The sequence below is a fragment of the Pseudopipra pipra genome, chromosome 2 (genome assembly GCF_036250125.1).
Source record: "Pseudopipra pipra isolate bDixPip1 chromosome 2, bDixPip1.hap1, whole genome shotgun sequence".
NCBI lineage: Eukaryota > Metazoa > Chordata > Aves > Passeriformes > Pipridae > Pseudopipra > Pseudopipra pipra.
In genome coordinates, this window is record NC_087550.1 from 21,548,023 (window position 1) to 21,572,345 (window position 24,323).

General features: G+C 38.1%; 1 protein-coding gene across 2 annotated transcripts in view; it reads left to right on the forward strand.

Moving 5' to 3' along the window:
* Positions 1–20,743: 20,743 nt before the first annotated feature.
* The window catches only part of COL8A1 (collagen type VIII alpha 1 chain), an 88,512-nt gene continuing 84,932 nt past the window's right edge, over positions 20,744–24,323 (forward strand). For both annotated transcript variants that reach the window (XM_064644291.1, XM_064644292.1), the window contains exon 1: positions 20,744–20,863. The gene's annotated coding sequence lies outside the window, so the exon portion shown is untranslated. The remainder of the gene's footprint in view (positions 20,864–24,323) is intronic.

Below are 24,323 nucleotides of genomic sequence, written 5' to 3' on the forward strand. Positions count from 1 at the left end.
TTTCCAATCCTGTTTCAATTTTACTTACTCCTTTCTGTAGATACATAGTATCAATGCGTCAATATTTAGATCCAAAAGCCATTCAAGAGTGCCAGGATGAAAGGATTCCACTCTATAACTTGGCAAGTCCCTTGCCTCTCCCAAACCTCTACTTAGTGGGGCAAATATTTGCTTTCTTGCATCACACAGAGGGTTTGAATTGGCACTTTGGGTCTGCAGTGCCAGACTGAGAAGTGGAAAGCTGTCGGAGAAGTTAGGTAGGACCATAGAATAGAATCACAGAAACATTTATGTTGGAAAAGACCTTTAAGATCATTGAGTCCTTCCAACTGCTAACCAGTCCTGTGATGCCTTTGGCAGAGTTCAAAGTCTCTGCTCCCAGAGAAAGTGTACAATAAGGAGAATTTTTGAAAGACAGCAAGAATTAGGTTCCTATGCGTCATTTATGCATTAAAGAAACTGCTTTGTTCACATCGTGCCCTGCTGCATTTCTAATACTGGGATTAAACAGTTAATGGCATGGTATTTTGTAACTGTAACCATCTCACAACAAAAATGAAATTAGTTATACTCATTGTTACCACATGCCTTTTACTTTCTTGGACGAAACTGTCTAACCAAAAAAAGACTCGTGTTTCAATTAGCTGCTGCTTTTTTTTCCATGGCTACCAGCATTTAGCTGACTATATACCACTGCTTTATCTTTGGCTTCATTCATCCAACAAACACTAGAGTGAAAAATACTGATTACTTTTGCTCCAGCTGACATGACCCCTAACTTCAAACTAGAGCTCTAAAAACATTTTGTCCTCCCCCTGCTCTGAATAGACAATTTATGTGCAGGCTCTCTAAATGTTACCCAGTAAAACCAAGGTGATAATTTGTTTTATTTAAGCAGGATTTTTAAAAGAATTACCTGGTTTTGGAGCAAACACCATTGACTTTCACTGGGATTTAGACAAAAAGGCATTTTGGGGGAATTCCACCTTGAATGTTTTTTTCTGCTATGCTACAGAGCAATTTTGAATCTTTTGGGGGGAGGGAGGAGAAATGTGGGCATTCAAGAAAACAAACAAAGAAACAAGAACAAAAGCCCCAGGAAATTTTTAAGGAAAGCAAGCTGCTTTTGGAATAGCTATTCTGAACAATTATTTATTTGAAAGTTTTTTTAATAACACATTCAAAAGATATCATTTAAATGTGTCTTCTTCAACTTACTAAGAGAACAAATGCCTGCATTACAACACCCACCAAAATAAGTCCACCAGAGATGGCAGAGATTGCACGAGCTGCAGTCATTTTCCCTTCCTGGCAAGGTGGTTGCACAATTCCAGGAGAGCACACAGAGATCATTTCTGCAGTGTCTGCCTCCATGCTGGAAGAAAACTCCCAGTGCCCTACCCCTCCTGGTTATCCTGTAGCATAATGGCCTAGTGATGCCTTACAACTGCTGAAAGCTCAGACCTGTGAAATATGTCATCCTGTCTCCTTCAGTTCATAATCATTTTTCAGGTGACAGGCTCTGATCTACTTTATTAATCAATTTTTAAAAAACCCAAAACACCACACCACAAAAACCCCGAACAAACACACCTCCCCAACAAACTTAGAAATTAAGCCCACTAGCATCCATTGCCATCCATGTTCTGGGAAGTTTTGATGCATTTTGCAAGTTACTGACATCATATGTTTGACCTAGGCAGAGAAAAACAATCCCACCTCTGGCTTGTTTAATATTTAAATTTCTTTGTTAAAAAAGGAAAGATATTTATTATGCCCAAATTAGGACACTACTGAATCTAAAGATAACATCTGTAGGAAATTTAAATGGAAAGTAGCATTTGTCTATCAGAAAATGAGTAATTTGTACTAAATTTTGTTGGCAGGAGCTCAGACAGACACACATTATCCATTTTAATAGAACACTACTTAAACATGGAATAAATTACTCTAAGCCACAGTATATGTACACTCCTAAGATAATGGAACCTCCTTTGTAATCAGAAGGTTTAAGTCCTCTCTACACCATTCAAACTTTCATTGATTGAGTCTAGTTATTGCTTACATATGTGACAAAACTATTGTAAGTATGAGGGCTGCATTAGTCATTTCTTTCTGTTACACTTTACACATGCAGCAGTCTGACACTGCACTGTTCCTGCTGAATATTTACTTGTGCAGTTCCTCAAAATAGCTTGCTCTGACAGACAGCAGGGTTTGTCTATCTTTCCCTGCACAAGTGGGAAAGAGCTACAGATGCTGTTCCTGCAAAGCTATAGGTCATAGGAAATCTAACCCTAAAAGGCAAAGAGAATCCAAGCAAAGAGATTTTGTGTCCACTTGGATCTTTGAAAAGCAAAGTTTCTGTGTGAGATTCAGCAGCTGATCCAAAGAATAGTTTTGTTCCTATTTTTAAGGTTAACATTGCTAATATGTAGAGTAATATGTAGAGTAGCCCAGTGACATTCAACTTCATGACCATCCAGTATTTTGTTAAGAGAAATCTAAATGCTGATTATCTTCTTGTTTTAATCAGAAGTTCCTTTTTTCTGTATAATAAGATCTTTCCCCTCATCCTTCCCCAGCTGCAAGAAAATAGTGACTGGGAGGTGAGTGTTTTATTTCATTCTGTAGCAAATCTCTAAAGGAGAAGAGTGCAATTGCTGTGCTCTTAGATACTTAGATTACCAAATCTGTCAAGATTTTAAACTTCCCAGGGGATGGCTTGTTTCATATTACTCTTTTGTGCAAGGCAAAGAACAAAGAGGATTTGATCTAGCTTAAGGAATCTAGGCATTATTGTAAAACAAAAAGACTCGAACCATAAATCTCACCTTTGCCACTGGCATGTGTCCATTCTGAGGATGCAGCTAATGTGGAAGTTTCTGGAATAAGCAACAGCTGAAACCTCTGCCTTAGAGGCTTAGAATTCAACATTTTTGACAGAGAGCCAGTGATCAAAACAATGGAATGAAAGGGTTACACCACCCTATTACTGGACCAGCTGCTGTTCCCATAAGAGAAAAGCGCAATGAGGGCAGCAAGCCCCGAACAGTGCCCATTCCTTCCACCAGAGACCTTGGCAAGGGGTTCTGCCAATGGTGAAGGAACAGAACACTGCTAGAATATGGTTGGGAATAAGTCTGACATGTCACTGAGGTCCTTCTATCTGATATTTCCTTCACACTGTATGTATACAGACAACTGGAAAGAGGACAAATCTATAGCAGCCATATTAAAATCCAAATTTGGTTTTAGCACATTATTATTAGCCCTAAGTGCTAAATAAAAATTATTAAACATAATTCCATTTTTATCATGATAAGTCTCAAAATCTTTTCCCTCTCACAACAGATACCCTTTCAGTCTTTTTTTTTAAGAAACATTTTTTTGCCTGAAGTTCTCGTGTTTGGTCTGTAGCCAGGGGAAATTATTTTGGGAAAGTGTGAGGCCACTTGGGCAAGAGATCCCTGGGAAAGTGTACTGAAAAAAAGAGGTGTTGTCACTTGTCACTTCAGAAAAAAGATTGCTTTCCCTCCCCCTTTTCTTGCACACAAGCATATCTTCAAAATCTGGGTTGGAAGACAAACTATAATAATTACCTTTTTTATTATGTAATAATGCACAGGACTTTCTCTCATAAGAAGAAACACAACTACAACTTACCCATCATGGAGAGCTTAGGACCTACCTACCATGTCACTCCTGTATATATAATTTGGTATTAACATCACAGATGTTTTCACTCACAGAGGGTTTATTATGCATGGGAACAGCTTGCATTAATATCCAGCTATCAAGACAACAGAAACTTCCCAGAGAAAGACCTCTTGCACATCCATCACTATATTGCAACTGTAACACACAGGACAAAGAAGTTCAACAATCTGTTCAACCCACTTTTTTTAAAAAAAAGGGGGCAAAAGGAATCACATGTCCCTGAAAAGTATTTGAAATTCCTCAGACTAAACACACATGCCTTATATCACATCTCTGCCCCTAGCACATGTAGCAGAGTTTCAGCCACAGCCGCACACAGTATAATACAAATTTACTTTGACTGTGCAAGATATTGGCTTTCAAGGACCATCTAAAGATTTAAGTGCCACTCAGTCCTCTCCAGGTTTTTATAAGCAGTGTGCCTGGAAAATCTTCCTTTGCAGGCTATTTTAGACCAACAGGGAAAAAAGTGCAGAATATTTATATTTCTTACCTAAAAGACACAGAGTGACTTGTAAGTCTTTCTGCAAGGAAAAGCATCTTGATGCCTTTGCTTGGTGGCATCTCTGGCATTCAGACATAAGGAAAAGGTCATCTTACCCCTCTAAGCCCTCTTACAGCAATTTGTTGTGTTGGGGCTAGGAAATTGCGGCTCAGTGTAGATGAAGGAATCAGGCTTTCAGAGGTTTAAATAGACATAATCTCTAATGTGAAAGAGATTTCAGTGCAGGCAAGGAAAGGTGAGGATACAAGATAGACACAGGCATATGAGCATCTTACTCTTTCTACAATTTCTCCTGCACATGTCAAAAGGATAAAACAAAGAACATTTCCAAGTCCCCTGAGGTTGTTCCCTAGTTACAGGACTATGTCCTCCCACAGTGAAGGGGCTGACAAGTGCCAAACTGAACAAGCCAATACAGCTGGGTAACAAACAGGGAAAGGCTGCCCTGTTATCCTCTGTTCCCCAGCAACTGGGACACATGGTTCTGTCCAGAGCAGGGCTCAGAGAGAAGCCAGGGTGCACTCAGAGAAATGTAAAGCACTATTTATTTTGTAACTGTGCCATAATATTACATCATTCCCCTTACTAACTATTCCTATATTGCCCTTAAATATAATTCTTTTACATGCTCAATTTTGTGGTTCAGACTCAGCATCTGTATCTAGGTGTAACTGAGCTACACCTGGGATAGAAGGTCTGCAAATATCCCAAATGTACAGAAGTTCAAGTATTTTTCTCTCTTCTAAATACTCACTGGTTTAACTATATTTTCAGTGACGTTTTCATTACTGTAATGATTCCATAAACACATTTAAAGATTCTGGACAGGGCTTTTTTACTCCAAGTGCTTGCATGTGTATAGTTTTGTGCGTGCTTGTTTTAATAATATACTTTTCAGCATACTATTTTTTCGACTGCCTGATGGTCAGGAATGACTGTCCTGCACTGAGTTTTTTCCCCTACAGGCTTTTCAGTAACACACAAAATTATATCCAGATGACTTAATTGACTCAGTGTTTATTTTGTCAACCACCTCCCTACCTTAATCAGGCATCTATACACATCACTGTGCACAAATACAAACTTCAGGTTGAAGTCAGAGTGCATGTCACAAGCCTGCAATTACAGACGTGATCAGGTACCCTGCACTTTGGTTAACAGACCAGGATATTTCACCCAGAGAGCAGTGGATAGTGCTCTCTAGAGTGAAGCCTACAGATTATTATCAGGGAAAAAAAGATAGCTGAAAGAGATTATAGTAGCAGTCCATAAAATCAGGGCTGCTACAAGGAAACGATGATGGCTCTTCTTGTCTCTTCCACACAAGACCTATAGGGCACAGTTTTGTTCAGATTCAGATTCTTTGGATGGTGGTGGCAGTAACAAGAAAAGTTAAAAGCATTTGGGAAAACCAAAATATGTTTCAGAAATACATGCACGATGTGCTAGAAGCTGTCTGGAGAAAACAGATAAGGTTCTGCCCAGTCACAACATAGAAATAAGTTCTTACAGGTTTTGGGGTTTTTTATTTAAGGGAGTGAGACTCCACATGAAAGACAGCATTACAGAAAAAGACTCAAGTCTCTAACAGGTGCAAACAGAATTTGACTTTTGAGAAGGAGCTTAAAAATGGCTAATCAGATGACAGCTGTTATTGCAATAGCTGTATTTGAGATGAGTTTAAAAAAAGAATGGCAAAATATATCTCATTGTCTAATTAATATCTTGAAAATAGCTGGGAAAAAATAATCAGATTCTGATAAGCAAGCATTGAGTCCACAGGAAAAAAGGTAGCCAGCAAGCCCCAGATGTTCTGCTCATTGACAGACTGAGCAGGTAATCCAGTAAAATATTTGGGAAGTCTCCACAGCAGTTGTACACCTGTTGTACACCTGTTGTACACCTGGGCACGCAAGATCATGTTTGGCCTGTATCTCCATAGGGCTTTTTAAAGAGCACTCTTTTCCCTCTTTTCCCCCATTTAACCATTATTTCAGAAATTTTAAGAAGTTAGTTCTGATTTTACTCCACTGAGTACAACAGCAAATGCAACATTTTGTTTGTGTTCTCAGGTAGCACAAGGTACCTTTGTGATGCATATGAGAGAGAAAATGACAGCAAGAAAATGGCAGAGGGGAAGAGAAACAAGGAGGAAGGAAGTTAAAGAAAGAAAAACCCAAACAAAGAGATGGACAGACCATTGGAATTACCAGCCTTTTTCCTAATATTTATTCAGTTCTCTCTTAACTATGGATACTAGACTTAGCTTCTATATGATGGTTTATTCCTCATCTTCCTCTTTGCATTTTGTATGAAAAATTCTTCCTCCCATGTGATTGAGACCATAACTGAAAATCACAGTTCTAGATAATTTAAAAGGCTAGAAGGACAGTTATTTCCTTAAGATTCTTCCCAGAGAGGATGTACACTGCCCCAAAACACAAATGCAACCCAAATGTCTCTTCTAAATGATTCTTCATTGCTTACTTAACTGTATTTACACTAATTTATTTTACTAGCCATTTTCTTGTGAGTACATACAACCTTTCCCTAATAAAATGTCAAAGAATCAGTTTTAAGTCAACAGAAAACTGAATTGCAGATATAATGGAAGGTGCAAATGTATTTGCAAATAACCTGTTTGAACATGGTTTGAGATGCATACTTCAGACTAATGTCTAAATTTATGACATAAACAAAGATGCAATAAGTTTTACTCTTTCAAAAATGTTTGCCATGTTAATGTTTGATTACCTTGCTACTGGGCAAGCAACAAGCAAACCATCAGACAATTCAGTTAAACAAAAAAATGGCTAACTTAAATTGTTCTTCTAAGAAATCTCTTCAAGTAGACACACACACACACACAGAGTAACTCTGAACTACAGCAGTTTATAATTTATTCTGCAAAATAAGAGATTATTCAGAAACAAATAAAGTTATTTTTTAAAAAAATTTTATAATTGTTTACTATCTTCTGATACTGGTCCTGATTTCCTATTTCACACCTGTATGCCTTACAACTAGGGTATTCATTACATATGTGAAAAGCCTAGCTTTGAAGTACCCCTCTCATCTAGAAATTTCATTTAGAAATTGTAACAGTGGGTTTTCTGCTTCTTAATTTCATGGGATTTATCTGATTTTTGTGCCACTGAAAGATAATGTTAAGTGGGCCAATGTTTCTGAAATATCTTAAAATATAACTTGGAAAAGATCTTTAGCACATATTTTCTTTTCCCAAGAAACACATTAATCTTTATTAACAGCTCTACCAGCAAAGGGTATAAACTGCAAACAAGGGGCAACTGGAGACATAAAGAAACATATAGAAGTAGATAGACCCGGGAGACAGCAGAAAATAACAATAATTTTTTTAAAATAAATTAATGCAAGAGGAAATAATCTGAAACACAAGGATTGAAGGCATGGGAAAACCTGGAAACAGTAATATTGAATGATTTAGAAGGAAAAATAAATACTGAGTGTGGCTGGACAGTTCATAGACTTAGACCCTTCAGTTCAATAACTTAGACCCTTTTAGTTCAGAATTGATCCCTGAAGAGATTTTCATTCAAAATTATTTACATAACTCTTTATGTGAGCATATTCTACTTTACAGACCTGCACACAAAATTTTCATAATCACAATGGCCCTAAGTACGTGCTACTCAAAGCATGAGATCAGTCATTTAAAGTGTTTGATACTGATTCTCACACTGTCTGGGTAACTCCCAGTGCAACATAGAAGTCTTCAAAGTTGACTGTACAAATGTTCCAACATAAACAAACAGACTCGTTGAGATCCTGCTGCAAATAAAAAATTTATATGATAGCAAATTCTGCTTTTTGTTAATCCAAATTTCAACTTTTTTATTTATTTGCATCTTCCTCTTTGCAAATCTCTTTTACATACTTCTGAAGGCTTTTAGTGTTCCCCCAAACCAAGCTCTCCTACATTTTCTTACAGGAAAAGAAGTCACAGATCTCCAATCATTCTTCTCCATGTGTTCTGAAACCTCTCCTATTATAGAATCATATTTTTAGAAGCCAGGTGCCTGAAGTGGGCCTTTGTCAGCTCTGTGGAGAATATGAACATTTGCATATGAAGAAAGACACTTCTTTGCAGAAACTCTCATGCTTTAAAAGCACTGTGTTATGTGAACAAATGCAAACAGAGAGAAGGTGGTACCCCAAATATTCAGATGATTAAAGCCAGAATTGGACTTCTTTTAGTTGAAATAAACTAATTTTCTTTCCCTGAATATCCATAAAGTGTGCTTTTATTTTATTCAACCTGCATTGTCAAGCACTAAACGAATGACAATGAATCAAGAGGAATGCACAGGACCCATCTCACTACTGTGCACATATCAGCCAATGCCAGTTTCCTTGGAAGTTGTTGAGCAAAAATTCAAATGCTCCACCTAAAGAATAGCAGGGTGTTTAGTACTTGGGGAGGTAAATTACAAGCTGTAAGCTACCTCTCTAATAACTCACTGTTAAGCCATTCTGCATCAACCCAGTATAGGACAGCTACATATGAATATGCATACATAAAAAATCCCCACATTCCCCAGTGCTAAATCAAATAATTACACTGAAACAATACTCAAAACCTTATATTTGTTCTTGTAAAAAGGTTACAAATTCTTTCCTCATATATAGTATAATTTATTCTCAATTGTCTTCAAGAATGTGGAAAATATTATGATATGAAGCATTATTTGGGAGCATTAAGAAAGTTAAATGTTTATGTTCAGTAAACGCCCTTGATCCTCCTTCTGTAGCCAGTGTGCACAGTGCATATATTTTAAAATGACAGATTTAAATATAACTGCATTCCCATTTTACTGACTAACCAATCTACAGACTGTGACCAGTTCCCAACTCTCACTTTTAAGTAAATAAATTAATACATATATTGGAAGTTCCCCCACCAGACAGTCATGCTTGGAATATTCTGTTCCCATTCCTAAAGATCCTAAGTTCAGTCAAACAAGAAAAAAAAATCTCTTGAGGACCCTCCTATTTCCTTCCCGTAAGTCTGGAAAAAAATACACTGCAGGAACCTGAGCTCAGATTTGCACATAAGGACTTCTGTTTTGACTGACAAGAAACATTACATTGATGTATTAATGCTAGGGGTTTTTGACAGAATTTCTAGAGAACCTAAATATTATACATGAATATTCTGTGATTCTGTGAATTCTGCCTGGATTAGTTTTACTTGAGAGAATATATTGGTAGTGCACAGTGCCTCTCCAAAATTTGCCCTTTTGGTAGTTTGTTGGGATTTTTTTTAATGTGAGAGGTTTATAGTTCTGTTAACAAAGTTTACAAAACATTTAGCAACTTGAGCAACAGGGCTATGACCCATTGTAGGGATCGTATTTACAGAACTCCCCCCCGAAACAAACAAAAAGAGCACAAGGTGCTCTCTAATAAGAAAATAAATTATTAATAATAAGACATCTCTGAAGTACAGCCGTATTTGAATACTCATGTTGTCATTCTGGAAAGTTGTGAACTCTTAAAAAAAAGTTAAGAAAAAAATAACAGGATCAGCAAATTTCTGGAGTGCTATCTGACGCTGGCTCTCTCTTGTCTCTCTCTGTAGATTATTCCATAGTCAGAAGCTTTGATCAAGTCCACTTCTTCTCTAGTTCTCATGAACTTCACCCTGAAATTTGCTGTTCCAGAATCATAAAGTCAGCCTACAGAGACATGGCTTGGAAAGGCCTGGTGGAAACTGGTCCTCGTTAACTGAACTCCATGAAAAAAATAAATAGAATAGTTTCTGCTGTTACCACAGAGTGGTGATTGCTGTTACTGTACTCCTTCACCACTTGCAGTATAGAGGGATGAAAAAATAAAATGTTTTTTGCTGGCAGAGGAAATGAGTTTGAGGGTGAGAATGGGAATAGATAGTGTGAGACAAGAAAATAGTAAGGAATTTTAAAACAACCTTAAGCAAATTGTGCAAAACCTAAACTCCCTTAAAAAAAATGTGCAATACTTAGCCTGCAACTTCATTCCAGTTTAATTTCTTTTCTTTACCATAATTCTAGAAACGCTAAAAAATTTCATTTGCTTCAAGCAACCCGACTGTGACTTCAAAATATGTCTGAGTGCACCCTCAGTCAGTTCACGGACACCGAGTTGGGTGGGAGTGTCGATCTGCTGGAGGGTAGGAAGGTTCTGCAGAGGGATCTGTATAGGCTGGATTAATGGTCTGAGGCCAGCGGTATGAGGTTTAACAAGGCCAAGTGTCAGGTCCTGCACTTGGGTCACAACAACCCCAGGCAGTGCTACCAGCTGGGGGAAGAGTGGCTGGAAAGTGGCCCAGCAGAAAAGAGCCTGGGGGTGCTGGCTGACAGCGGCTGAACATGAGCCAGCAGCGTGCCCAGGTGGCCAAGAAGGCCAATGGCATCTTGGCTCGTGAAAACTGTGGTCAACAGGACCAGGGAAGTGATTATCCCTCTGTACTCATCACTAATGAGGCCGCATGTCAAATCCTATGTCCAGTTCTGGGCCTCTCTCTACAAGAAAGACACTGAAGTGCTGGACCGTGTCCAGAGAAGGGTAATGAAGCTGGTGAAGGGTCTGGAGCACAAGTCTTATGAGGAGCAGCTGAGGGAGGGAGCTGGGGTTGCTTAGCCTGGGGAAATGGAGGCTCAAGGGAGACCTTATGGCCCTCTACAACTACCTGAAAGGAGGCTGTAGTGAGGTGGCGGTCAGCTTCTTCTCCCAGGTAAGCAGTGATAGAACAAGGGGAAATGGCCTTAAATTGTGCCAGGAGAGGTTTATATTGGATATTAGGAAAAAATTCTTCATTGAAAGGATTGTCAAGCCCTAGAACAGGCTGCCCAAGGAAGTGGTTGAGTAGCCAACCCTGGAGGTATTTAAAAGATATGTAGATGTGACAGAGACATGATTTAGTGGTGGACTTGGCAGTGCTGGGGTAACAGTTGCACTTGATCTTAAAGGTCTTTTCCAAACTATATTTTTCCAGGAATGCACCTTATCTTCTGAGATGCAAATAGCAGAACAGCTCAGCATGTAACTGTGCTGTGATTTTCTTGCTTCCATAATACTAAGCAAACAAGTAATACATGTCTATGTGTGTAAATTAATAAAAAAATGTTCTTAAATAAAAATTATGGAGAAAACCAGCTGATAGTTCCAAATCATTAACAAAGTACATACAACAGTGTCCTCCTCATCCAAAATTACTCATCATAAAAGCCTGAGAAAGGCTGCCATCATGGTATTTCCTTCCTCTAGAATTGTTGCTGAGAAGTCTAATGGAGCTACAAAGAGTCGATTCCATTAATTCAGAAAAACAGAACAAACACAACACACAAAACCCCCAACCAAATATATACAAATGAAAAGCTTTTTTAATTCACAAAAACTTCATCTGATGTCGGTGGGACAAAATCATTTTGGCTAGCATTTATTTAAATGTTAGTAGTAACATGCAAACACTGAACTGTTTGAGAAAAAAGTAACACTTGGACACTCCATCCAGTCCAACATAAATAGAAATAAATGCTTTGAGATATGAATGGCCTTTGCATTTGGATGGAATAGAAAGGCTTTCACATAACATGCTATATTGCGAGTTAAAGCTTCAGAAGTTCAGCCTGCCTTTTCTTATTGCAAGTGCATGAATGACAGATCCCAGCTAGAAGAGTTCTTGTACTTTTGTAAAATAAACAAGCCTGAACAGAGCACTCACAGAAATAAAACAATGTCAAGTTCTCTATACTTTTTAAAATTTATAGCACTGAGTTCTGACATGGAAAAAGGACTATAAGCAGTTTGATAAAGAGTCTAAAAGTATTTGAGTGCAAAAAAGCTACACTGTTAGCATAGCATAAGTCTACACATCTCCCACAGGAGAATGTAGGGTCTGTACTACATGCACCATGCACTAATCTCCTGCTTCTGTGGCAGTGACAGTGCACTGCTGCTACAAAGATAAGACAATTATAGACGCCTTTCCCTCTGACACTAATATAATTGGTCTGCAGTAGGAGAAAAATTCTCTGATTGATCACATGCAATATTCTTTTAAGCTCCTCTTAATATCTAGGCCAAAGGAGGATCAGAGATGAGGAAAACTGGAAAATCCGTTCGTCAGGTTGGTTGGTAGGTTGCCACTGAGTTCTTTTCAAGAAACAAACACAAGTGAAAAATAAGCTTACCAGTATCATCTTAAATGCAAAAGGTGTTGGTTAAGTAAGTGGTGAACTTGCTTTCCTGTCATTGGTTTGGTTAGCATTACTGAATGCATTAGAGTGTATTAATGAAGGCTACCTAAAGCTTCGGATATAATTTAAATAAAAATAGTAAACACTGATCTAGATCCTCCACTTATAACATGAGCAGGGGGACACCCTGGGAACGTATCCATTATGCACAATGAGACAGGTTTATAAAAACAATTAAATTATTATGAACTGAAAGAGTCGTCTGAATTTCTACAGTTAGGAAAAGGCCCTTGTCCAGAATATAATATGTAGAAATGATAATTTTCTATTCATTCTTTCAAGGTAATGCTATGAATGTTCACAATAAAAGAGCTTTTTTTTTCCAGATGAAATGCCATGGGAAAAAAGAGATTGAAGTATCAATTTGGGAATGCATGAAGAAATGCTGATGCATCATGAAGCGTTCATTTTGTATTCCCTTTCTCTTCATGGTGAACGTGCTGGCAAGCCAATTTCTTAATTGATAATAAATCAACACTTTGAAAAAGCTTAAGAGTGCTGAAATTTATTTGAGTGTTATCTGTTCACCAGCAATGTCAGAGAAACTTTTTGTCCATACTAGAACTTCTTTTGATGTAGCTGCTGCCCAGTAAGAATGATTTCAGTGGCTTCGGGTAAAAGATCAGAGACATAAACAGGACAGAGCACTCAAATGTCTTCTTCATCACCATGCCAATATGAACTCAGAGGACTTGTTTCCAGAGTTGACTGCTGTTTTAGAAGTTCAATAAAGTACTTTGTCAAAAAAAAAAAAAAAAAAAGGGTGGAGTGTGGTGAGAGGAAAGCAAGGTAGGAGAAAAGAAAACTGTGTTAGTCCTTCACTTACATGAACTGAGCCTATGGTTCTTGGGATCGAGCTAGCATTGTTTAGTGTCTGCAGTAAAAGAGAGCAGTGGAAACAATAAACTGTGAACCGAAATCAGTAAGACTGATTACAACTTAATATATATAATAAAAATGATGGAATAAAAGAAAGACTTACAAATGGCATTGAGCTGACAGGTTCTTTGCTAAACACTCCACAGGACATGCTCTGATCTATTGCAGCAAAGTCAGAAGACTGAAACAGAACGAAGGATTGCAAAACAACTCCACTGAAATCTGTGTGAGCATTGCCAATCATGTCGCTGCTCATGCTCCTATTTTGCCGTGGTACAACTGAGAGCAGAAACCGGCCTGCTTCTGTCACACTGTATTCTCAGGAGTTAGGGTAAATAATACTCTGTCACCCCCAACGCTGAAATTTGATGCAATTTGAAGAAAATTAGGGTTGTTGCTACAAGATGTATTTTAGGTCTTCTCTGCAAAGTTCCCATATATCCATTCCCTGACCAGTTTATGTCACTTTTGAGTTTTAAAAAAAAATTTTAAAATCTCAGTTACTAGACTTTGATCATTTTACCGATAACTAAATATTCAACAAAGCTACTTTTACCCCAGTCCTGAAGAAAAATAGTTATGACGCTTAGGATCAAATTCTTATGGTGTAGTGATTTTCTCATAATATTAGCAGTTTGAACATTAATCAAAATAAACAATTTAATTCTGTATCTATATGCCTTTTTTATTTTTTGCAGAAGGGGAAGGAATTTGTTATTGATGTAAGGCAGAAAAATTGTGTATTATTTCAAAATTGATTAATTGTGTAGTTAAAAAGTGAGCAATATCTGTGAGATAAGACAAGGCCTGTGTGGTAGAGATGGATTAGAAAACATGAACATTTTTATTCAAGTTCTGTTTCACTGTCTTTTTAACTTCAGTGTCACTGGGCCAAGTATTTCCTTTGATCAGAAATATATTTTCCCAAGGATGCTATATTTCATTTGAAACAGAGCACAAATTATCTTTCTATAATAAAAAACACTATACAATCTTTTGGCAGAAAGTATCAAAAGAATATATATATATGTTACAGCCAAAATGTGCGCCACTTGGCTTCATTAAATAAAATTTCAGGAAGCTTATTTAAAAGAAAAATATTCAAAATGCACACACAGAATGCATAATACTGCCACCAAGCACATTCCGGTGGAACTGAAGACAAGTCTTATTTAATCCTCAATCATACGTTAAAAGTTATGACTTCCCTGTTTTATCTCAGTTATTTTTCAGAAATGTACAAACACTAAATTTGAATACAAGGACAACTTATCAGCTTTGATCATCCCGTGGGCCAATGTGCCACTCTCTTAAATGCAGATGAGCTGAAACCCAGATAATCTGAACCCTTGTACAATGTCACCTGAGTGAAAACTTACTCACTATTTTTGTACAATAACATCTGAGTGCAGCATAATTAGGAACCTTAGTTCTCTAATCAAATCGATTCCCTGCTTGAAGGAGAGTCAGCCATGAAGTCAGATCAGGCTGCTCAAGGCTTATCTACTTGGTTTTTGAAAGCTTCCAAGGATGGTGCCTGCAGTTTCACCAACCAACCAGCTCTGCTGCCTGACTGCTTTTGCAGGAAAGTAGCTTTTCCCTATATCCAGACACAACATCCTTCCTTTGACTTTGGCCTGCTGTCTGTTGTCCTTCCAACATTGTGAAGAGCCCAGCTCCACCTCCTTGATAACCTCTCCAGAGGTACTGGAGGCTGCTGTTTGATGGGCCCCCAAAACCAAGCGTTGCCCAGGCTGAACCAGCCTGGATCCTGCAGCCTCACCCCACAGTTCAAGTGCTGCTGCCCTGAAGATAATGTTAGGGGCCCTCCACTGAACTGGGCCCAGTTCACTGACACCTTTCTTGCACTACGAGGCTCAACACTGGACATACTCTTCTAAATATGGCCTAGTAAGTGCTGGGTAGAGGGGGATAATCACTTTGCCAAGCTACTGGCTGTGCTCCTATTATTACAGTCCAAGGGAATGTTGTCCTTCTTTGCTGCCACAAACTACTACTGGCTCACATTCCATTTGCTGTCTAGCAAGACTCTCCCATTGTTTTAGCAGAACTGCTTCCCCAGTCTGTGAGCTCCCGGCTTTTGTATGTTCAAGTTGGCTTATGCTATATCACATACTTTCTAAAAAAACTGACAGTCTCTAAGTTAAGACTTCAGAGAGTTGCTCCATTAAAAAAATATGTGATTTTTTTTCTGTTTTGGTATGGTAAGCATCAACATCAGCTAGTGAATCGCAGTGGAAATTCCAGAGCTGACACAAAGATAAAGGAATTCAGTAAATATAGGAGATAAATGATGGATTTGGAGGCTGGATTGATTGAACTGATACTTGCAACTTTGGACTGCATTCCCTTTTCACTGGTGGACACAACAGAATCAGCACAGTCAAGACATACAAAATGGCATTACTTACAACTACAGGATGGTCTGTATCAATTATTTTCTGTTTCTTTTTTTTTCAATTCTGCCTCCATCCAGCTATTTGCTAAAGAACGAACCTTGTAATACTGGAGGAAACATTGTTTGAGGTAAATATGTGCTGCCTCCACACACAGTCAGGCCTTAGGTATATGCTTACCTAGAATGCAAGATCTGCAATTCCAAAATGTATCCTGATTTTGCATCCTACAATGATTTTGTAGCCAGACCATCTGACTGGCATTAATGTACAGACACAAATCTGAAAGGGGATATCAAGCAGATTCTAAGTATCATGCAGAGAAAACAAATTTAATCGAGCTGTACTTTGAAAACTGTTCACTTTCTCCCATTACTCTCCTCTCTAAGTCTGTGAATCTTTACTATAAAGAAAACGCCATCAGCCAAAAATGCTCTATAAAAACTGCAACACTGTCACATTTAATTCTTTAAAAGGCAAATTGGCTGGAAAGACTTTAAATAAAACTGACAATGATGGGAAGTATGACAGAAGATAGAATGTTGCCTGAAACCCTAGGTTAATAAAATATAACACTAGTCTAATGGAGAAATTGTTGGTGTCTGTGGTCCTACAGTCAAATAAGATTAAAAGAAGAATATATTTACATGAGGGTTACATAGGTTAACAGAAATTTGCCTGTAGGCTCTTCAGAATATTTTTCTATCAACAATCATCAAAACAAAACTCTGAAATGTTTTCCTGTTTCTTGAATAATGGAATTTTTACATTTATAGCTGACACTTGGAAGAGTTAACTTTTACTTCATGAGGTTGCTATTGCCTGTTGTATCCTACTTTATGTTAGGAGGTCTCTTTCTAATACTGTTTGGGTAGTGTTTAAAAAAAAAACATTGACACCTTGATCTTAATAGCTAATCTTCTGCCGTCACCCTGTTATCTAACTGTTTGGGGACCCTCTTCCTTTGATAATACTGCCAAAGAGCAAATACCACCTACCTGAGCTGTTGCTGTGATGCTACACAAATGGTCATTCATTTGCAAAGGTTCAACCTCCCAGTCTATTCACGCTGATTCCTTCTCCATCTACTACTAACACATTCAACCACACTATTTTAGCTCTGTCACATTCAGGGCAAACAGGGAGTAATCACTTAATTCCTTTATAGAACAAATGCAGGAATTTCGGCTTATCTCCTTTTAAAAGATCGAGATTCAAGCGCATGCTATTTGTACAGCTATAGTTTTAACCTGTCTTTTAAGAATGATGCCACCTGTGTCACTAATTGTTCTTTGACATACGCTTTGTATGCCGGAACAAATTTAATTTAATAATTTAATTAATTTAATTTAATTCTTTAATTAATTTAATTTAACAGAAAACTCGCTGAAAACCAAACATGCATTGTTCTCAAAACTTTGGTCAAACCATCTAAGTAAGTCTAAGGTACTTTCATGAAGTTGATTCCCTTCCTAACAGTTCTATTCTGCACTATGGGTATAGCCCTACCATCAAGTAAAGCAAATACCTGATACAGATTTTGGAAAGCACAGGCTGCCTCAAACAATTCTCTGAAGCTCATGGCAAAGCTAGATATTTTCAGGCAAGAATGGATTTTATTTTTAAAAGGCAGATGGAAATGGAGAGTTTGGACATCAGTCCTAGTTGTAGGAACCTTTCCTGCCATGTGTCCACATTGAATTTACTGTCCGGCCTGGTAGTGTGGCCTGAAATCCAGCTGATCATGTGATGACCTAAATCAAATCTCCCACAGATATTTTGATAAAAGCTTCATCTACTAAAAATCTCATTAGGGAAGGTAAGTGTTGCAGTGACCAGAAACCCACAGGTCCTGGGACAGAGCAACCGTGGGTGTATATACAGACTGGGGAACAAGAGGCTGAAAAGCAGCCCTGCAGAAAGAGATTCTGGGGTCCAGGTCAGTGGGAAGTTGAATATGAGTCAGCAGTGCCCTGGCAGCCAGGGGGGCCAACTGTGTCCTGGGGGGGTATCAGGAAAAGCATCACCATCTGGTTGAGGGAGGGGATTGTCCCGCTCTGCTCTGCACTGGTGCTGCCTCACCTTGAATATTGGGGCAGTTTTGGTCACAGCAATATAAGAAAGATATTAAGCTCTTAGAGAGTGTCCAAAGGAGGGCAACGAAGATGGGGAAGGGCCTTGAGGGGAAGCCGTGTGAGGAGCAGCTGAGATCACTGGGTCTGTTCAGCCTGGAGAAGAGGAGACTGAGAGGAGGGGCAGGGGCAGGCACTGATCTCTTCTCTCTGGTAACCAGTGATAGGACCCAAGGGAGTGGCATGAAGATGTGTCAGGAGGTGTTTAGGTTGGATATTAGAGAAAGGCTCTTCACCTAGAGGGTGGTTGGGCACTGGAACAGGCTCCGCAGGGAAGTGGTCATGGTGCCAGTCCTCACAGAGTTCAAGAAGTGCTTGGACAATGCTCTCAGACACATGGAGGGATTCTTGCAGTGATCCTGTACAGGGCCAGGAGTTGGACTCAGTGATCCTTGTGGGTCCCTTCCAGTTTAGGATATTCTATAATTCTATGAGATATATGCATAATGTTCTAACCTCATCAGGTAATCTTCCATATAATTGCATTATGGTACTGCTTTAATAATCATTAAGGTAAGTCTAATACTTTTTACCTATTTTATGTGTTGGTAGGTTTATTTAATACTTGTAAAGTGCTTTGAGATGCCCCAAAGGAAAGAACTCAAGAAAAACTTTTTTATTATTCTCTTCTAGAAGTATAAAAAGGTAAGGCTATCCATGAGCCTGCAGTACAGCAGGACACACCATCAGTATGCACAGCCCACTGAGTAGGGAAGAGTTACACTGAGCTGGTTCGAGTATTGACTCACTTCTGAGAATTGAAGTGGTGCTTAGCACCTGAAGTTTATGGTCAAGAGTTAAAAAAACAAACCAAAAATATATCAACATACAGCTAGTCCTTTACATTTAAAGTTTTGATCTCAAGAAAATTAAAAAGAGAGCTTGATCATTAGAAGGTACCTTTAGATGGCACTGGGTTCAAGAAGCATCCTCTGATTTTAGAAGGGACCTACAGAAAGCTCAGAAATTTTGAGACAGTAAGAAAAGTTTAACTATCAGATAAGGACATGGGTACCTATTTACTCTTTTTTTTCTGAAAGTCTCAACTTAGATTTTTCTAAGTATGAAATCATCTGATTGGTTAGATGTTAGCTGAGTAGAATTCCACTTTAGTATATTATTTAGTCATTGAATCACTACAAGGTGCCTTAACTGAATGAATTACATAAACCTATTGCAGTATCCTTGCTTTCCCTATTCCCATGCTATAATTACTTCATGTAGCCTTTCTAAAAGAACACTAATCTCTTCAGAGCAGAAACTCATTTCTTAATGAAAACTGTAGAAATACATTGAGTGCTGCAGAAATAGCAAAATAACAGGACTTCTTTTCCCAATTAGTTGCAATATGTTGCTTAATATTAATATATTTTTAATAATATAACGTATTAATAATAGTTGCATTATGTAGAAAATGCCCTATCCAACAGCAACCCAATACCTGTAAGAAATATTAGCAATTTCACCAGTTCTTTTCAGCTTGACAGTCCCAAATCTCACAGGGGCTTTCATCAAAGTTATGAAGCTGCTTTTGCCACATAACACTGACATCCAGGTTGATGGCTGCATGATTTGTAAGCCTTTTTCTAAAAAGACAAAACAAAATAAAATCGTATGCAACTAAATATGTCTGATCCACTCAATTAGTAGAGGGTTTTTTTAAAAAAAGCATCTTATACCTCCTTTTCTAGTGACCAGTTTAGCCCTTTGGTGCAAGCAGCAGTATGCATCATATCTCCACAAACCCTGCTACAAACTTGCTTATCTCAGCTCTGTAACTAAGGTTCTCATTTATTTTTCTGTCTGGTCCTCCCTGGATTTTAAGTCAGGATGCATCTCCAGTCTCTCCTTTGATTGCACACCACTGTCCTTCTCTTCCTGTTCTATCTTTCCAGCTTTCTCCCCCCATTAAATGTTCCAATATAACATGGGTTTTACTCATGTATTATGGTGAATAATATAGGCCCAGATGCCTCATGCAGGAACGTGTGTAAATAAGTGCAAATAGAGAATTAGTGTATTTGAGACAGGTACAACTGTCTGTTTTGCCTGCAGGAACCAGTGTCTGGACACTGTGCCATCCATTCTTCTGTGCTCTGAAAGCAATGAATGAGTTAAAATAAACAATGAATGATTTTACACAGAAACCACCAGGAATGCATATTCCTACTGGTTTGTCTTTTTGGCTACATTTGCCTTTTGAGAATACCAGTTGGGAAAATTGTTTAGAACTCAGACACAGTGAACAATAAAAGTGCTCTAAACTAAGCTGCTAGAAAAGTCAGTGTGTAGATGGAACACGTTACAGCTGCGTCAAGAAAAAGCTGTGTAGCTCAGCAAAACAGAAACTTAGGAGGGTTCCGGAGCTCAGATCTAGTAGACATTTGGAATATAAAGGAAGTTTAATCCCTGAGTAAACAGACAACTTCAAGGATCAAGGGGCAGATTCTTCATAGCTATCCCATTTTAGAAAGGGAAACACCGACCTTTCTGAAAAAGACTTTGCATTCTTATCTCACGGTTGTAAAAATCCTTCCAAAATCCGAAGTGAGACCTAGTAGCATTGTAACTGCAACTGGAATAATTCAGAGATTCAGATTTAGAGAAACAAATACGGTAGAAAATCTTCAGCTAACTGAAGATTGACAGAAAAAAACCCCAGCAAATAAATCCAACACTGTTTCTCATGTGAATGCCATCCAGCTTGCTTTTTCTCCCTCTCTCTGTCCCCAAAGAGCAAAAACCTACTGTATAATGCCTTCTGAAGGCTGTCTGCCTGCTATCCTCACTGCCCACCTACCGTAGGGAGCAGCTCCTCCCACCTGCACATAAAAGCCAAGTGCATGCTACCAGCAGCAGATCAGAGCACTTTCCCAGTCCTCCAGTGTTTTGAACCAGTGATCTTCTCTTCTTGGATCTTGTATACTCAAGGTAAGACTACTGCTACTTCAGGTTTCTGTTCTAACCAGCTGTTGTGAGGAAATCTTAATGTGAACTCTAGCACTGCCTTGCTGGGTGGTGCTGGCTCCCCACCCCCCCTTTTTTTTCAGATGTAGTGTCATCTGACATTTAAGTTAGTAACAGTCTGTTGTTTTAGCAATGAAATAAAAGCAGATCTTGCTGGGAAACACTGTGGCTGAGAAATGGTCTTCTATCCTTTTCTGATTGATTTTGAAGAGATTAGTATACCCAGACCAATTATAACAATTTATTATCCCTCTTAATAGTTCCCCTCTCACTCCAGTCAAAGTTATCAAAAAAAAATTCACTGCAAAGCTTCCTTAAATTCTGTTTGAGGAAAAAAAAAAGCTTAGTGCTAATTTAAGGAAGGGATTGGTTTTTGTTGCTAATATCATTTACTAGCCAGATTGAGACAACCTTGAGACTGAAGTGCATCTTCACGTGTTTCACTGCCTTTAAAAAAAAGTGTGATGGAACTTAAGCCCGCACAGAAGCACAGTAATAAGGCTGATGTAATTCATCATCTGGTACCAAATATGCTTAAAGTACATATTTTACCAACAAAGTTCTGTTTCTTGGAACAACAGACCTTGTGTCTCTATGAAATTTTTAGATCAGCTTGTTTATATTTTACCTACAGTTTGCCTACATGGGCATTTCTAATGCTAGAGGACAGAGACAGTTACTGAACAGTTAAAACTTTACAAAGTAAGTAGTTTCAAAATTATATTTGCACTCCCATCCATGCATCTATCCATCCACACTGAGATGAATCTATTAGTGACCAGTACCAATTTGTCATGTTGTGTGAGTCAGTGCACTTTTAACACACAGTCACCTGTTTAAAGAAATTCCATCATAGAAATCCTAATCCTAGAATGCCTCTCTCCAGTGCTCAGAGAGGAGGGAAAGCATGAACTGCCAAAAGCAAGCAGCTAATGCTGTCTGTAAATATGCAATACATTCTGCAGTAAAGAATGATTTAATACCCAATTCTCTTTATAAATTGACTCTTTTTTGATCTTTCCACAAATAAAAAGCCTTCTCTAAGAAAGAATTATATCCACATATAGCTGTACTCATATTAGCTGCAATATTTTAAGCTATAGCACTGTATAACAACAGCAGAACTCTGCTCAGAGTGCCCTTTTCTTCATACTGTATCTAAGATTTTTTTATGTACTTTATATCTTATCTATTCTAACTAATGGGGAAAAGAAAATACTGCCTTCAGCTACTTGCCTGGAAGATTACATAAGTATCTTTAAAAAAACCCAAACAAATGACAAAAATCCAAAACCCAAACAAATTTAACTATTCAAAAAACAAAGTGCAGTGCTTTCTGCAGCAGACTTAGAGCAAAACTATTTCTGCATCCAGGAGTTCATATAAATTGCCCACAGAAAACAGGAATAGAGCCCAGTTGTTTTCCTCATGACTGGCCACAAAATTTTATTCTTTAGTTAACATCTGATTTTTATAGCAAACCTCCCTTTCCCTTCCAAAAACACCCCTGTTGCAAAACACAATATGTGATTTTATGTGTAATGCATACAGAATTTAGGTCTACAATCTGGCAGTTAAGCCTCATTTGTTCACACAGAATTTTACTCTATCATATAAATCAAAAATTTTGACAGAGCAATGTTCATGGAAAAAAAAATGCATTTGCCACAGGAAATGTGTTTATAGCAAAATACTTTTTATTAAAGCTTGCTGTGAAATGTAATGTTTTGGCATTTGAAAAATGGATTGCAGGACATATTAAGAAAACTCTTTTCAAAGGAATGCATCTAATTTAGATCAGAATCTCCTCTGAGCAGTTTCTCTTTTAAGCTGAGTAGATAATTCAGTTTAGCATCACTCTGCAGCAGGGGATGAAGGGAACCTACACCCAGAAGATCTCCAAGAGAACTGAGATATCTAGGAATGCATTTATTGACCTTTGTGCTGATCTGAATCTCCTTTTTACAAGATTAAAGTGTAGTGATATTAAAATGAAAAATAAAAATACTGTAATTTTAAAATAATGCTACAACCACAATAATTTAAAAAAGTGAATCAGTGGTAGAACAAGGAATTCAGATTTTTTTAGTAATTATCATAGAATTTTAAATAATAAAGTCAAGGTAAAGGGACATCAATTTTTTCAGCCAGTTAAGCTGAGCATCCCTGCTCAGCTATTTCTCCTCGTAGTTATGCTTAGGTTTTTTAGGTGTTTATTTAGGGCACTAATATCCACTTAAGCCACCAGCTTCCAGTGCTGCCTAGAGTGTTAGACTAGACACCTAGAAACACAGGATAAACATATCACTGTCTGCTATCTATGCATAGTTCTGCCACCACCACTGCTTGTGAAACATTCTTACCTTCATGAATTTATTTTCATACAACTCTCTATAGGGAGAGATTATGTTTTCCTCTGGCCATGCTGCCACTAAATATATGAACTCTTTTGCTTATGGTTACAGTGAAAATTCATGGTAGAGTGTCACATTTAGCTCTTCTGGGTTCCAGGCCAGCACTTTAATTCCACAATTCATTTTGTATTCAGCCTTATAAGGTCCACCCCTTTGTAGCTGATCTGTCTTTGCATGACTCTTTAGGGCTGAACAGCAAGGAGAATTCCAGTGACAAATCTTGAGAGAGGTAATTTACTCCTAACACTTTCAAACTTCCTGGGAAACCCTTTACAAACTCCTTAACAGGATTTACAAATAAACCCTTCTTGGAGAGGGTAAATAAACAAATAACCAAATGCCCAGCTCTACTCTTGGAAGGATGTGGAAGCAGAGATCTACTGCCATGGACTAGAAATGATGGGCAACAACTAAAAGAACTCAGCCTTGGTAACTCAGTACTAGTAAGAGCTCAAAGAGAAGCTTAACATGATGCTTAAGCAAAATTATTCAAAGGATCTTGTAGGGGGCGTAGAATATAGTCTTCCTTTCTTTTCTACACTGGCAATCATGTGCCACTTCTATAAACATATAGGATTTAATTTCACACCCATTAAAACAAACAAACAAAAACCCAACCACCAGCTTTGCCCTATCCCTTCAGTTTTTAACTCTAGAGTTAATTTATGAGGGTACAGGCTCGTAATTGCTCCTGTGGCCTTGCAAATACTTCATTTTCAAGGAAACAAACAAGCAAACAAAAAAACCCCAACACATTCTGATGCTCAGTTTCTAGAGTTCCTGCTGTATGGATGGAGGCCTTGTCTCTTATTCTTTCAAATTAAAAACTATTGCTAAGCAAGCATTGCTCATAGATAAGGTAGCGGACGTGTGAGAGGTAAGCGGAGGACTAGAAAAAGAACCATTGTCATCTCACTACCTACTGTAGAAGATAGGACAATTTTCTTATATCCCTGAGCATAACTACATGCCAGAATTTTCTGCTCACTTATTCTATGTCTTGCTATATA